Raw genomic sequence first — 16,587 nt, forward strand, 5'->3', positions numbered from 1 at the left:
CTTGTACTTTAAGAAAATCGTTCACTAGCCATTTTGCTCTAAATTCTTTCATTATCAAAATGTCCCCCGAAGGACCGTGAGGTCACAGGAGTGTCTGTCTATGGAATCCTTTCTAACAACGGGCTTGAGGCAGGCTTGGTGGAGCCAGCAGAGCAGAGGCAAGGGCGGAAGGAAAAGAAGGAAACCCATGGGAGATGGTCCCTGGCAAGCCGCTCCAGAAACTGAGCCCTCAGGGGGAGACCGACCTGCTAGTGCTCACGGCTCTCCGTGGCCAGGAGCTGCTGGTGTTCGTGAGCCCATCCTGCTTTCAGTACTGACTTCCTAGGACACAGATCAGGATGGTGGGGCAGAAATGTGCTTCCCCTGGATCAAAGGTCCCCAGGCGGTGAGGTCTGGCCCACAAATAGAACCATCTAGCTCTCCTCAGAGCTACTCTGAAGCCTGCCTCAGAACTTGGTTTGCAAGATATCTGCGTGTGAAGCCTCACCAAATCTAGATCTTACTCCATCCCCGGGGTGATCCGTGGCTTCAGCCCTCGACCAGGATCTGGGTACTTTTCTACATAGAGTTGCTCTGTGAGTCATAAGTAAGACTCGAGCATCCTGGACTGGGAGGAAGGGGCTCCTGTGGGCTGGCCAGAGAGGGTAGCCACAACTTGGTCATATGAAGAGGAGGGAGGCTATTCCATGAGGAGGGACCATGAGTCAGTCGCCAAGATGGGGCTTGTGGGGCAGGGTAAGGCCCCTGTCTGTCTAGTCAACCGCCTGTCTGCAGGAAACCTTGGTGCTGGAGTGACCATGTGGCCGACAACGTGTCCTTATCATGGAAGGGCATGAGAGGGGCAGAGGAGGGCCTGGAGCCCGTCTACGGACTGACAGTGCAGCAACTCAGAAGAGGGGGCCACATTCCAGCGGAGAGCCATCTCGCCCCAGGACGCAGAGCGCTTCGCAGCTGGGCAGCGCAGTTCACACCCGGTTTCTCATCCGATCTTCGTAACAATTCTGAGCCCCGGGTGTTATGATCGCTTCCATTTTGTAGATGGCGAAACTGGGGGAACAGGGAGGCTACGCAACGTGCCCAAGGGTCTGGCAGCAAACGGGGGACCGGATCCCACCCCGGAGTCCGGATCTGGAGTCCACGCCACACCTAACCATGGTCAGGACCTGAGGAAGATGCACGGTCGGGGACAAAACGTGGCTTCGCTCTTGGGGCGCTGGAGCGGACGCTTTCTCCATGGATGTTCGATTCGCTTCAGCCGCTGAGCCTGGGGATGCAAAGGTGATGCAAAGGTGAGCAGACTTTCCTTGGGGGGACTCCTAAACTAGAGGGAGTGGCCCGCCCAGAGCGGGAGCCCCGGGCTCTCGAGCACAAACACGGGCGGGGCAGCCGGAGGCACTGGGGCGAGGGGCGCCCCCGGAGCCAAGGCCCGGGGGACTAAGAGAGCCCGGCCTAGCGCAGAGATGGCAAGTTCGGGTTTGGCTGGAGGGCGGGATCTGAACGGGAGGGAGTCAGGCGCTTCTGGAAGCGCGGCGTCAGCTCTTGAGGGGTTGGGTCTGAGGAAATGGCAGCCACTGTGGGCCTTACGGTGGAAGGCGTATGATCAGAGTTTCATTTTATAAGAGCGCTCAGTCATCCGCTGAACGTGGCACGGGTCTCCGCCAGGTGCTGCGAGGGGGAATCCAGGGGAGGTTATGGATGCTAGAACTGCTTGGAGGACAATGGTCAGCCGATCGTCAAGGGGCGGCAGAGAGAACGAAGGAGGAGGCCAGCGGATTCGCAGGCTTCTCAACCGCGCAAATGGCGCTGAGGTTATGCAAGGCGGTAGGAGGGGCGGGGTCTCCACAGGGGCCGTGGCTCCACCCCCTCCCCGGTTTGGTTCCCGGGTGGCCGGGCTGGAGGCGTGGTGTCTAAATGTGGTTCCCACACCGTCACTGCCCTCAGAATCAGAATCATCTGGCTTGTTTGGGGAAAGATGCAGATGCCCAAGCCATACGCAGAATCTCTGGGAATGAAAGGTAGAACCCCGGCTTTGGAAAAACACCTGGTCCTAAATATTCACGATTCCTTCCCCCCGCCCCCACTTGTTCTCAGTCCCCTTAAACTGTGATGCTGGGAACATAAGAAGAAGAGCAACTTTTAGAGGGAAGAGAATGAGTTTGGCTTTAGGGGTGTTTGCAGATGTCCAGTAGGCAGTTAGCTGTTATAAGCTTGAGCTCAGGAAAGCCACTGGGGTGGAGATGGATATAGATATTCAAGAACATAACTGGAGGAATAATTTGAAATTGTGTGCGATTTTTCTCTTTTGTCTTCACGAGTCTATGACCTTTACACATAGTCTGCCTCAGGCAACTAGATGTCTGGGAAGAGATTAGAATTTGTTATAGAAGGATTGCCTAGGAAAAAACTAAGTTGATAATTCAACTTTTGACATTCAAAATAGGATCACCGCAGGACAATAATCTTTAAGCCAGGATGCTATCTTGAGGGAGGATTCACCAAATTCCTTTACTTCCCACTTTCCCTGTTGGTTCCTTAAGAGCTCAGCCCCTGCCCGGAATTTTAGGCTCAGGTAGAAATCTGGAAGAGGGTAATGCGACATAAGGAGATCAAAATAAAAAGCCGGCTGGTTGGGGTGATTTAAGGGAGAAGAAGGAGAAGATGGTGGCCGTAGGAGGGGTGGGAGGCTAAGGTTCTGCAGGCAGCGACAGGTAAGACTGGGCCCTGTCATCTAACAACCTGACCGGGACCCAGGTAGGCAGACCCCACAGCAGCTGGTTCAAGATCAGAGGCCGTAAGGGCACGCAAGAGGCCGGCCAAGGTCATCATCCTGGAGAGCCAGTGACCCCGCTGGAGGACTGGACGAGCGCCCCCACGGCCAGGGGCCTCTTCTAGCAGAGATGGGCCATGGCAGCTGAAAGACCGAGCATCCTAATCTAAGGAAGGCTGAACAGACACCTAAGGGACTTGACAGTTACCCAGCCTGATTAAGCTTTATTCGTCATCTGAAAATTGCAGTTTCAATCCTGTACACCCAAGATGTGACGTGGGTTAAATATTCCGCTCGGTGGAGGAATCCGTAGGTGGGAGTAGGAGCTCTGAGAATCACCAGAGGTGCCTGAGGAATGTGGGCGGAATGAGAGCAGAAGCCTGGGGGAGCGGACGGGGTGGGCAGACTGGTGCCGAGAGGCTGGGGCCCGTGGTGTCTGAGAGGCTGGGGCCCGTGGTGTCTGAGAGCCTGGAAACATCCGTTCAGGAAGCCCGCGGTGAGCAGTGCCAGACCACTGCTAGAAGAAGGGAGGATGAAGGTGCAGGAAGGCTCATTTCATTTGACAGGAGACATTTCAGAAGCAGGTGGAAGTAGTGCCCCGAGAAAAAGCTGCCGGGTAAATCCTGGTGTTGAGTGAGTGGGTGGGTGATGGAAAGAGCTAGAGTCTTTCGAAGGGCTTGTCCGTGGGGCAGACGCAAGCAATACCCCGATGACAATCGGAGGCGCAGTGAGAACGGTACCATAGGGGGGGCCTGGGCAGAGTGAAGGGATGCAGCCGATGAGAGAAGATCAAGGTGCTAGGAAAATGAGAGGCTGTCAGTGTGTGGTGGTTGAGCTCCCGCCTAAACTTGGGGAAAACAGGAGAACAGGTGGAGGGACTGACTCTGTGAAGGAAGAAGGGGCCTCTCTCTCCAAGACCTGTCCCCATCTCCTTCTTCCTTTAGTGATCACAGAGTGAGGTCATCTGTAGATGAGGCTGCCCAAGCGGGGAGGCGTCAGGGGTTGGGGGACGGAGGATCGCAGTGCCGTGTGTGGGTGATGCGCGAGTGCCCTGGGTTCTTGGTGTCTGCTCCAGGCCCACCTCTCATCAGTGGCAGGGACATCGCCCACGCCGGGGCTTGAGCATTGACAGCCGGAAGTGGGGACAGTGGAATCTTATAAATGGAGGAGCCCAGGGGAGCAGGGGTTCCCCTGGGAACAATTCCCAAGGTTTTGTCATCTTAATTCCTTGTGAATATACCTTTATGAATAATTTTCCCCGATTGCCCAAAGAACATTATCAAACCAATAACAGGAATATTTTTTTTAAGCCGAGCTTTTTTTCCTCCCGAGTTTCTTCTCAGTCCCGATCCTAATGCTCTTGTGATTTTTATGTGGTTTTTAACCACAGCGCACAGATCTCAGCAGATTGTATTTTCTGAAAAAAATGGCCAGAGCAACATTGCCAGTCCTTCATGCTGGTCCCGAAACTTGTCACTCTCTCATAGAGTCTCTTTTCCTTCCCCTTTCAAACCGGCTGGGACTTTGTGACTGTCTCAATGAGTGGAGATGAGATGGCACATAATTTTTGAGACGAGGTCATATAAGGTGACTTGACTTCCCCCTGGTTCTCTCTCTGGGGACGCTCAGCTTTTGAACCCAGCCACCGCATTTCAAGGAAGCCCAAACCACACCCCGGTGTCCTGGCCAAAAGGTCCAACTGAGGTCTCAGCTGACAGCCAGCATTGATAACCAGACATGTGAGCAAATGAGCCTGGGAGGATCCGGGCTCAGCTGAGGCCCCAAGCATTGTGGCCTCAGAGAAGTCCTACGCTTGTGTCCTGTCTTAATTCCTGATCCATAAAAAATGGTTGTTTCATGCCATTAAGTTTTAGGGCAATTTTTATGCAGCCATGGTAACTGAAACACATACAACGTTTTGTTTTGTAACTTTTGCGTTTGTTAGCAAGAGCATTTACTCATGTTGCTTCATAGCCATAATTATTTTATTGGCTGCAAAATATTTTGAATTAATGTAGCATCACTTATTTAAATATTGTGCTATTCTTGGCTATTTAGACTGCTTTTCTTTTCTTTCTTTTTTTTTTTTTAAAGATTTTATTTATTTATTTGAGAGAGAGAGAATGAGAGGGAGGAGGGTCAGAGGGAGAAGCAGACTCCCCGCCGAGCAGGGAGCCCGATGCGGGACTCGATCCCGGGACTCCAGGATCATGACCTGAGCCAAAGGCAGTCACTTAACCAACTGAGCCACTCAGGCGCCCTAGACTGCTTTTCATTTGTCACTATTTAAGTAACGTTATAAAAAGTTGTGTATAGCTTTTTTTTTTTCTTCGAACTGCTTCATTGGGACAAATTCCCAGAAGTGGAATTACTTTTGGGTATGAACATGTTTATGACTCCACAAATGTACTACCCAGTTCTTTCTCAAGCAAAATTGCATCAGTATATCCTGTCACCCATTGTGTTTGGCAATTTGGGTACATAAAGCCACCTCAAATGTGTTTTGAACTGAAGTGGGGTATAAATAAACAACTGCTTTGAAGAAAAACCTTTACTATAATGTCATCATCATTAGACACCGTCACTGTTTTTCATTTTGGCTAATTTAATCAGTGCAATTGTATTTTATCCTTGTTATCATTTGTATCTCTTGGGTGAGTACTGAAGCTGAGATTCTGCTATATTTTAAAGGTGGTTTTTCCAGATTTTAAAAAGTGTAAAAAATTGTTTTATACATAGAAGTATCCATGTATATTCTTTATCCAATATGTATTTATAAGAGGTCTTGCTATCACTGTTTTTTTAAACTATAAGTCACAATTCATTAGTAGATTATGAAATCAATTAAGTGGCTCATAACAAGCATTAAAAATTAGAATAGAATAAAAGAAAAAACCTATTCTCTGATAATATTATCAGAATTAAATAAAAATATAATTTCACACATGGTGTGTTTTTTGTGTGTGAAACTTTTGTTTCAGTTTAGGTACATTTTGGGTCATGAGGCAAAATTTTAAAAGTTGGCCTTATAAGAACATATTTATTAGGCCCTTTCCGTATTGATGTAAACATTTCCCAAGCTGCATCTTACCTTTTTATATTGAATTATCTTTCTTTTGTACCATTTTAATTTTTCAAGTGGCCTGGCCCAGCAGTCCTTTGTAATTTCCTATTTCAGTTGAAAACAGAAATTCATCTTGTTTCTACAAAGGTGATAAATGATCCATCCCATTTTTTTGTCAACTCAATTCTTACTGAAGCGTTCTCTGGACACCCCTGAACTTATAAAAATTCACATCAGCTCAGCAAAATGCAAATGAGGAGCTCGGGCACAAATGTTGTTATGGAGCGGGCAGATCGAAAATACACCGTAATCAGGAGAGCACGGCCCCTGTTCTCACCCGCAGTTGTCAAAGCTTATGTTTCCTCAGCAAACTGAGGCTCAAACGCTGCATAAGCAAATGTTCTAATAGTCATCCAAAGGTGGCTACAGAAGGATCAACGAACTTGAAGAGAAAGCAGCGCGGAAAATTCCTGAACCCATGGAAATACTCAGAATAATAAGGAGCGCTGAGTTTGGGGATATAGATCGGTTGGAGGCTAAGAAAATAATAATCACGACTCTGTATTTTCCGGGCTCATTTACTCCTCACCATCACCTGTAAGGTTTATCATTATTTGCATTCTGCTGATGAGCAAATGTCAGCCCCAGAAGGCTATGTGACATGCCCCAGGGTACTCGGCGTAGTAGGTGCCCGGGACTTGACCTTCAGGCCCCTGCTCCTAATCACGGCCCCATGCCGCGTCTCATGGGGAGCCGGGGGCTTGCAGTCAAAGGAAAAAGGGTGAATGCCTGGGGACAGTTACTTACAATTTAGGAGTCTCAAAGGAACCCTTCTATTGCTCTATGGGAACCGTCCAGGTTTCCCTTTCCAGTCTGGGGAATTTTTTCAAATCACTGGATCTAGTCACGGAGAATAAAAGCGGCTGCTAGCCTGTCCAGGTCTGGAGAGACACAGACCCATGTTTTGTGTTTCATCTCTTAGGTTGCTGGACTCCATTCCGAACATGACCTCTCCTAACGTTACAAGGCCTCCAAGAGGCAGTGGAGACCGTGGTTCGGGCCACCGATGTGGCAGCCCGTGTGTATGGGTATGTGACTCCGCTCAGCCTCCTCACTGGTAAGATGGGAATGATAATAGTACCTTCCTGTTACTGCAGACGGCACCCGATCCAACAGAAGTGGTACATTAGTTACATTATTATTTTTTTTTTTTAAGATTTTATTTATTTTTCAACAGAGAGAGAGAGACAGCGAGAGAGGGAACACAAGCAGGGGGAGTGGGAGAGGGAGAAGCAGGCTTCCCGCGGAGCAGGGAGCCTGATGCAGGGCTCAATCCCGGGACTCCAGGATCATGACCTGAGCCGAAGGCAGTCGCTTAACCAACTGAGCCACCCAGGCGCCCCTAGTTACATTATTATTGTTGTATAACAGAGTTATTTCTTTCAAGCCAGTGTACAGGTATCCCCCACTTCTCAAAAGTCCTCATTACACCACTTTCCTTTTACCAAAGACCTACATTAGTCCTTGTTTTCAACTGAAAGAAATCCAAAGAGGAATTTCGCTTTTACAAGAAAAGGCCGAGAGCGCCACCAACAGTGTTCAGCGAGCCCTTAGAGAGGCAATCTGCACAGTAAGGGCGCCCCACCCCAAGCCCCTACCCGGGAAGGACACCCAGCCTCTCAGCATCAAGCCGCCCGAGCTGCAAACTGTGTGAGCACCTGCTTTATCTCGGTTTATTTTGTCCATCCGCCAGCAAGGTGTGTCCTCAGGTACCAGAAAAGCTTGGCAGAGGTTATTTTTGGGGTCTGGAAACACTCAAAATTTTTTCCATATAAATTAATGGTAATCTTTTCTTTGATTTACCCCCTCTTGGCTTAGGAAGGTTTTTCATAGGAAGGACCACTCTACTTTTGGATAGCAGGGAAAGCCTGTACTTTATATTAGTTATACGTCGGTTTCTCTGGACTTTAGGAGATAATCTAGTTTTGTCAGCGGCATATTTACAGAGTTTTATGTTGATGTTTGTAAGTTACATTTAATCACCTGACATTTTCCTATCTAAGTCTTCAGATTCCAGGGTACATCCTCTTTGGGTGGGGTGACCGATATACGTCCTGGCTTAACACTTGTTGTCCCAGGAGAATTGCTCACAGTGTCCCCTTTCAGTTCAAAAGCCTCCTGGTTTGGAAGATAAACCAAAAGGTCATCATTTTTGGAGAACTGCAAACACTCCTATCCCTGATCTGGGTCAGGAGGACCAAAGCCTGGCATAGAATCAAGGGTAGTGGCTCTTATTTTTCATGCCAGGACCCCTTCATCCAGCTGCAGAGGCCTCTGAACCGCTTTCTAAGCATAATTGTTTTGTTTTAATTTAAATTCAATTAATTAACATATAGTGTATTATTAGTTTCAGAGGTGGAATTCAGTGATTCATCAGTTGCATATGACACCCAGCGCTCATTACATCACGTGTTCTCCCCAATGCCCATCACCCCGTTACCCCATTCCCCCACACCCCTCCCCTCCAGCAACCTTCAATTTGTTCCCTATGATTAAGAGTCTCTTATGGTTTGCCTCCCTCTCTGATTTCATCTTGTTTTATTTTTCCCTCCCTTCCCCTATGATCCTCTGTTTTGTTTCTTAAATGCCACATGTGAGTGAGATCATATGATAATTGTCTTTCTCTGACTGACTTATTTCTAAGCATAGTTTTTTAATACAGAAAAAATGTACAGGATTACATAGGAATTCCATAATTTTCAGAGAATGATATCAAAATATTAAAAAAAATGAATTTGTGATGTCATAGTATACATACTTTTTATTGGTGACTAAATAACAGATCTGTGACTGGTTTGATAAAGCAGTGATGAGCATAAATGATATTTTGAGATCTCTGTAACAATGGCAACATGATACAGAAACGCCTATGATTTCTATTAGTGACAAAATCACAGTATTTCCGCTTGTTTCCTGTATTCTGTTATAGAATACAATTCTTTCCCTGTCCAAGTTCACAGACCTCATGATTCTGCTCAGGCCTCTTGTGGATCCCACTTTCAAAACCCCTGCACTAGGGTGAATGTTTGCCACACCAAGAGGGAGGCAAATTGCACAAAGATCCAAAGAAAAGAAAAAGACTGTAATGATCGTAGCTTTGGGCACAAGAGGTGGAGAAGAAAAGGAATGTGAGAGGTTGCCAAGATGTGGATGGATGGAGTAAAAAGGCACAGTGGGTCTGTCGCTGTCTCTATTGACAAGAGAGTATGGGTCAGCATAGCACATCCCGGATACAGCCTGCCAGGAACATGAATTTGCACAGTGGCTCGGAATGTGGACTCTGAAATCTCACACCCCTGGGTCTCAACCCTAGCCCTGCCATTTGCTAGCATGTACTTTGCACGATCTTATAACTGACTCAGTTTCTCCTGTTTAGTGGGAGTAATAATTACCTAACGCACAAAATTGCTTTGAGGATTAAACGAGATGACGTGTGTAAAAAGCTCAGTGCGGTGTCTGGTATATTTTTATAAGCCCTCCACCAAGAGTTCTAGCAAGAGTATTGTGGTTATTGTTGTCACTATGAAGACCCATTTCCCAGCAGTCAACTAGGGCTCCATGCAAGTCAGGAAAAGACTGGGGTTGACTCACATGTGGCCAGCAGGTGACAGCAAACACCATACTATAGGTTGAGGAGGAAAGGGCAGCGATGTGTGTGGATGGAAACTTCCTTCTGCTTCCACAGAATGAACTCCACGAGCTAGGTTCCTTCTGCCCCCTTTGCTTGGCCCCCAGTGCCAAAAAGGCTGTCCAGTCCCCATTCTAGACACTGAGGCAATGTTAGGAATGTTGTGGGGAGGCCAGAGCCAGGGCCAGAGACCAGTTCTTTGTATATACCCCATCCTAGCCAAGCAGTGACTAGAGAGAGCCATACATTCGGGTCCTGGGAATAATTCTGCATACAATTTGGGGCCTCTCAGTCTAGTCTCACTTACTCCCTCCTTAAACTTGTCTTGTTATCTACCTATTCACCTGCTCTCCGGGTAGTCCCAGGAGCCAACAGTGTTCATTCACACTGGCCGTGCCCCACTGAGGAACATCCAACCTAGGACATCCTGTTCTGTCCTCTCTTCTTCCACGATGAGCTAATAATTGCCTTATGCTGTCCTGTACTGAATAATCTGGAAGGCTTTTGAACTAGAGTTACCTGTGCACATATAGAGAGAAATCGTCCCTATTTTATAAAGGCAGAGAGTTAGCAAGTCGTTGGTGTCACGATCATATCGCCCTATCCCTCTGCAATCCTCTGGGACAGCCCAGAAATAAGATGTAATACAGTAGGATGGCAGGAACACTGCACGAGACAGGCAAGTTGAACAAGTGTTCGTTAAACTGTTGCTAAGGGAAAGTGCTTCCCTCCTCCAAGTGACTGATTAACCTAGGAATTCTTCATGGATCTGTACCTCGAGGATGGAGTGATCTTCTTTTCTGTGCCCCTTAGCCACGGAACTGAACTTGGAAGTCAAGTCTCCAAGAGTACTTACTGGAAGGTACTAGAACTTGGGAAATGAGCAGAGAGAGAGAGCCCCAAGAGATCCAACTTGATTCGCCATTGAATGATTTTCATTTTTCTGCAACTTGTCTTTTAAGGACCGGAACCTTTTCCACAAATGAAATCTTACACAGTTCCAAAACACAAAGCAGATAAAAAGGAATTTGCTCTGGTTGAGGCAGGAAGGGGAAGGAGAGAGGAGATCTATGTCACCCTTCTTGACCCTTGGCCCTGACCCACAAATCCAACCTTCCTAGAAAATGCAGTTTGAAACCCTTGGATGACAAACCAGTCTAGTCTCGAGTTCAGATGAGGCCACAAAGTGAGGGTTTGAGGTTTCCAAAATGATGTGTCCAGTCCAAGATGACACCAGTGTAGGTAACCTATAGGAAAAGAACGCTGGATAAACATCCAAAGACCTAAGTTCTGATCCTGGTTGTTCCGCCAATTGGCTGGCCTTGGGCTTGGGCCCTCCTACACGATGAAACTGAAACTATATGACCTCCGAGAGCTCTTCCCGAGCCAGTGTTCTTGTCCACATTGGTTGATTTATGGTGACTGGGAGGAAAGCCTACACAATTCTCTCAGTGCCCAGATCCAGGCTGGGAGCCTCGCTGCAGGGTCAGGTGGAAATGTACAGCAGGAATGTGTTTTTAGGGGAACCTGGGTGGCTCAGTCGGTTAAGCGTCTGCCTTCAGCTCAGGTCATGATCCCAGGGTCCTGGGATCGAGTCCCGTGTTGGGCTCCCTGCTTGGCAGGAAGCCTGCTTCTCCCTCTCCCTCTGCCTGCCACTTCCCCTGCCTGTGCTCTCTCCCTCTCTCAAATAAATAAATAAATAAATAAATAAAATCTTTTTAAAAAGACAATTCTGTTTTTAAACAAATAAACAAGCAAACAAGCCTGTCTTTTATTTTGCTCAATAACATGCAGTTGGGCACTCAGAGTTTTCTGTGTCCAGTTAAGATAGTCATAAAGAGGTGCCCGGCTGGCTCAGTTGGTAGAGTGCGTGACTCTTGGTCTTGGGGTTGTGAGTTCGAGCCCCATGTTGGGTGTAGAGATGACTTAAATAAATAAAACTTAAAAAAAAAATAGTCATAAAAATTAGTTTCAGTGTGATTGAGTAGGAATCCTGGCCCCAGAATGAGAAGAGGGAACCATGCACTAGCTGTGAGATATTTGGCATAGCAATGAACTTTTCTTGATTTAAGTTCATCATCTATAAAATGAGAATCATGACACATGGGTCTCATGGGGGTGTTGCAAGGATCCAAAGAGATCATTCGTATTTTTCAGCATTTATGTTTTCTTATAAAATATATATACAAAAAATGTGTAGAATCTCTGCATCCCATTTAAATTAAGGACTAAAATAAAACAAACATGCATATTCACAGAACCCAGGGTAAGAAAAATAAGTAGTAACTTAGAAATCTTTTCATGTCCCTTGCTGATGTCAAACTTCACCCGACCTCCTTTTTTTTTTTTTTTTTTTTTGTGGTAACTTCTGTCTGTGTCTTCAGGGTCTGTCTTTGTTTCTCCAGCTTACTGAGATATCATGGACAGGTCACATTGTATAAAATTAAGTTGTACAGTGTGATGATTTGATGCAGGTATATATTGGGAAATGTTTACCACAATAAGGTTAGTTAACACATAATTACTATTTTGCAGTTTTTACAGTGAGAACAATAAAGTCCTATTTTCATAGCAACATTCAACAACACAATACAATATTGTTAACTAAAGTCACCATGCTGAACATGAGATGCCCGGAACTTATTCATCTTATAACTGGAAGTTTGTGTCCTTTGACCAACATCTCCCTATTTCCCCCACCACCCCCACCCTAGCTCCTGACAACCACCACTCTGATCTGTTTCTATGAGTTCAATGTGCTTAGTGGCCACGCATAGGTGAGATTATATAGTATTTTATTTCTCTGACTTATCTCACTTAGTGTAATGTATCAAGGTCCATCCAAATTGTTGCAAATGGCAGGATTTTCTTCTTTCTCATGGCTGAATAATTCCATTATGTATATACCACATCTTCTTTATCCATTTATGCATTAATGGACACCTAAGTTGTTCCATGTCTCAGCTATTGTGAATAACGCTGCAACGAACCTGGGGATGCAGGTGTCTCTTCGAGATAGTGATTTCGTCTCCTTTAGATATATACCCCAAAGTAGGATTGCTAGACCATATAGTAGTTCTACTTTTAATTTTTTGAGGAACATTTATACTATTTTCCATAATGGCTGCACCAATTTGCATTCTCATCAACACCACACGAGGGTTCCCCTTTCTCCACACCCTCACCAACATATCATTTCTTGTCTTTTTTATGATAACCATTCCAATAGGTATGAGGTGATATCTCATTGCGATTTTTAAAAATTAATTAATTAATTTCATAGAGAGAGATTGAGTGTGTGTGTGAGCAGAAGGGCAGAGGGACAGAGAGAATCCTTGAGCAGGCTCCCCGCTGAGCGCAGAGCCCTACACAGGGCTTGATCCTGAGATCATGACCTGAGTCAAAACGAAGAGTCGGACACTTAACTGACTGAGCCACCCAGGAACCCCTTATTAGTAGACTCTTACTGTATGCATTTCTCTGTGACTAACTTTTCTTGCCTCGGTATTCTGTTGTTGAGATTTATTCATGTGAAAGCATATAGTGGTAGATCGTAAACCATAAGGATACGCCATAGTGGGTATATGAGATGGCTGTGGAGATGCCCTTTACCAAGTTAAAGAAGTTTTCTTCTATTGTGAGTCTGCCAAAAGATTTTATCATTAACCGATTTTAATGTATCAAACATTTTTTATTTGAATACATATGCCTTTAATTTATTAATATGGTAGAGGACGTTAATGATGTTCTAATATAAAATCAACAGGGCATTCCTGTGATAAAATTGCATTGATCATTTATACATTATTGAATGTGACTAAAAGTCTATTTTGTTTAGGATTTGTACATATCTGTTCTTTGGTGAGATTAGTCTGTAATTTTCCTTTCTTGAACTGTCCTAGTAATTTGAGTATCAAATATGTGCTGGCTGCATAAAATGATTTTGAAAGTCTTCCCTCTTGTTCTGCTTTCTGGAGCAACTTGTGCTGGATTGGCATTGTCTGTACCTAGAATGTTATGACACATCACAACACCTCTATAAAGCCATCTCTATCTGGCATTTTCTTTGTGGAAATACTTTTAATAGTTATTCTACTTCTTCAGTGGTTTTAAGACTCCATAAATTGTAAGACTCCTAAGTATTGCTTTAGTTGCATCCCAAAATTTTGATATGTCTTATTTTTACCATTCCACATGTGTTTTCTACTTTATATTAAGAGGCAGCCTAACAGAACCAGAATACAGAGTCTGGAGCCAGACTGCCCACATGCAGACCCAGTGCCACCATTTTCCAGTTGCCCAACCTTGAGCACGTTGTCCATCCTCTACGTGTCCCTTGTTTCTTCGTCTGCAAATGAAATGATAATAGGACCAGCCTCAAAGGGTTGATTGGGGATTAAAAAATATATAAAACTCATAAAATATTACATGGCACATAATTCATTAGTAAATGCCATAGGGAGGGCGCCTAGGTAGCTCAGATAGTTAAGTGTCTGCCTTCGGCTCAGGTCATGATCCCAGAGTCCTGGGATCGAGTCCCACATTGGGCTTCTTGCTCCTTGGGAGCCTGCTTCTCCCTCTGCCTCTCTCTCTCTGTCTCTCATGAATAAATAAAATCTTTAAAAAATAAATGCCATATAGAGTGTTTCCTGTTATTTTTTCTTCTTTAACCCTTGAGTTGTTTGTGTCTGTTTTCAAATTTCCAACTGTGAATATGGGGATGGGCAGCTCCTAACGTTCATGTTTTTTGCTAATGTTTTATATTTTTATTAAATTGTGGTCAGACAGTATGATCCATATGATATCATTTTGCTGAAATTGGTTGAGGCCAGCACTTGGGCCTAGCATATTACTGATTTTCATAAATGTCCCACATGTGCTTGGAAATATGTGTTCTCCAAGAGCAAGGTTAGTGATCATGTCATTCAAATCTGTACCCTTACTAGTTATTTTGTTTGCTTGATCTAAGAGAGATGTGAGCATTTTTTAAAGCAAGTGAGTAAACAAGCCTTGTTATATTTTGTTCAGAAAAGCAGCTCTGAGCATTCTATAAAGTTTTTTCTTAATAGACATTTTATATTTGAATAGTTTTACAGAAAAATTTTGAAGATAGTACAGACTTCCCATATACTCCACACCTACTTTCTCATTAATAACAGATTACATTAGTATATTTAGTATAACAGATTACATTTGGCATAATTAGTGAACCAATATTGATAATTTTTTCTTAGCTGAAGTCCAGACTTCATTCTGATTTCCTTAGTTTTCACCTAAATGTCCTTTTTCCTGTCCCAGGATCCCATACAATTTGTCATTGTGTCTCTTTAGGCTCCTCTTGGTTGTGATAGCTTCTCAGACTTTTCATGGTTTTTATGACCTTAACAGTTTTGAGGGGTATTGGTATTGGTCAGATATTTTGTAAAACATCCCTCAAAAACAATTTGTCTCATGTTTTCTCCTGATTAGACTGGGGTTATGGGTTTGGGGGAGGAAGATCGTGGAGGTAAAGGGCCATTCTCATCACATCATGTCAAGAGCACATATTATGAATATGACCTACGACTGCTGATGTTAACCCTGATCCCCTGGATAAGGCTGTACACGTGTGCAAGTTACTATAATTTTTATTAAATGGAATATCATGATGTAATGCAATAGACTAGATCTAGACACCTGGATTCTAGGTCCATTTCTGTTACTAAATTGCTCTGTGAGTTTTGGCTGGTCACTTGACCTCTCTGATCCCCAGGGTTTTCTGTTGTAAAACCAAAATGTTGCCCTGGCTGGGCATGACAATCAGAACATATATTCTTTTGAAATATTGGTTGCATGTTTATAATTACTTCTGAAATGCTTTCTAAACATATGCAGTTCTAGATTTGCAAATTGTGGTCGCCAGCCTCCAAGATGTACCCAGTGGATAGGGCTGATCTTTTGTGGAAATGATGGTGGTGTATGGCTTCTGAGGTTAAATAATGAAAGACAATATGGCTTCCACTTTGTGATCGCTCGGATCACTCATCGGGGAGAGTCAGCCACCATGTCACGAATACCCCAGCCGCCTTGTGGAAAGATACGTGGGGTGAGAACTGGGGCCTCCTGCCAATAGCAAGTACTGTCTTCCCAGTGATGGAATGCACCACCTTGGAATCAGATCCTCTAGGTCCAGTCAAGCCTCCAGATGATACAATCCCAGCCACCATATTTACTGCCACCTCATGAGAGACTCCCATCCACAACCTGCTAAGCCACTCTGGAATTCTTGAATTCCAACAACTATGTGAAAAAAATCTTTATCGCTCTTAAAAACAAACAACAAAGGGTTGGATCCCAAGGCTTTGCAATGGTGTTCAGGCCCTCATGGTTATGGGGTTGTGTGTGAGGGTGTTGACTGGCTTGGTTCTCAGACTCCTCCCCCACTTAAACCACAGCAGCTTGGCCTTCTGATTTATATACTGAGGATCCATGTAGGATTCTTTCAAAGAAAGAAGTAGATTTAGATGACCTCCAACACTCAATGATTTCATCTATCAGTACAAAAAAAATACTTCTTACAAACACATACGCGTTTTCTTTCTTTCTTTTTTGTGGGGGTAGGGGAGCAGAAGGAGAGAGAGAATCTCAAGCAGGCCCCACTCCCAGCACAAGCTGAATGCAGGGCTCAATCTCACAGTCCTGAGATCATGACCTGAGCCAAAATCAAGAGTCAGACGCCTAACCGACTGAGCCACCCCGGCGCTCCGACAGCGTTTTCTTCAGGGCCTGCTCTTCTTGAAGGACGCACCGTCCTTGAGATGGGAAACAGGAGCCCACAGTGTGCGGCTCACTGAGAAGAGTATCAAGCGCTGCCCTTTCTGGGTGTGAGGTGGCCAGAGTCAAGGCTGTGGAGAAAGCACTGCTGGGCAGAGCTCCATCCCCCGGGCACCAGCTGCAGGCTGTGAGGGAGAGGATGGGTTTTCCCCTGTTGCCAACATTCCGTTGTAAGACTAAGGGCAAGCAGGTACTGAGGGCTGTGGGCAAGGCCCAGGATAGGCGTTTTACATTCCATATACCTTATTTAACCCC

The sequence above is a fragment of the Mirounga leonina genome, unplaced genomic scaffold (genome assembly GCF_011800145.1).
Source record: "Mirounga leonina isolate KUSES-001 unplaced genomic scaffold, KU_Mleo_1.0 Mir_174, whole genome shotgun sequence".
NCBI lineage: Eukaryota > Metazoa > Chordata > Mammalia > Carnivora > Phocidae > Mirounga > Mirounga leonina.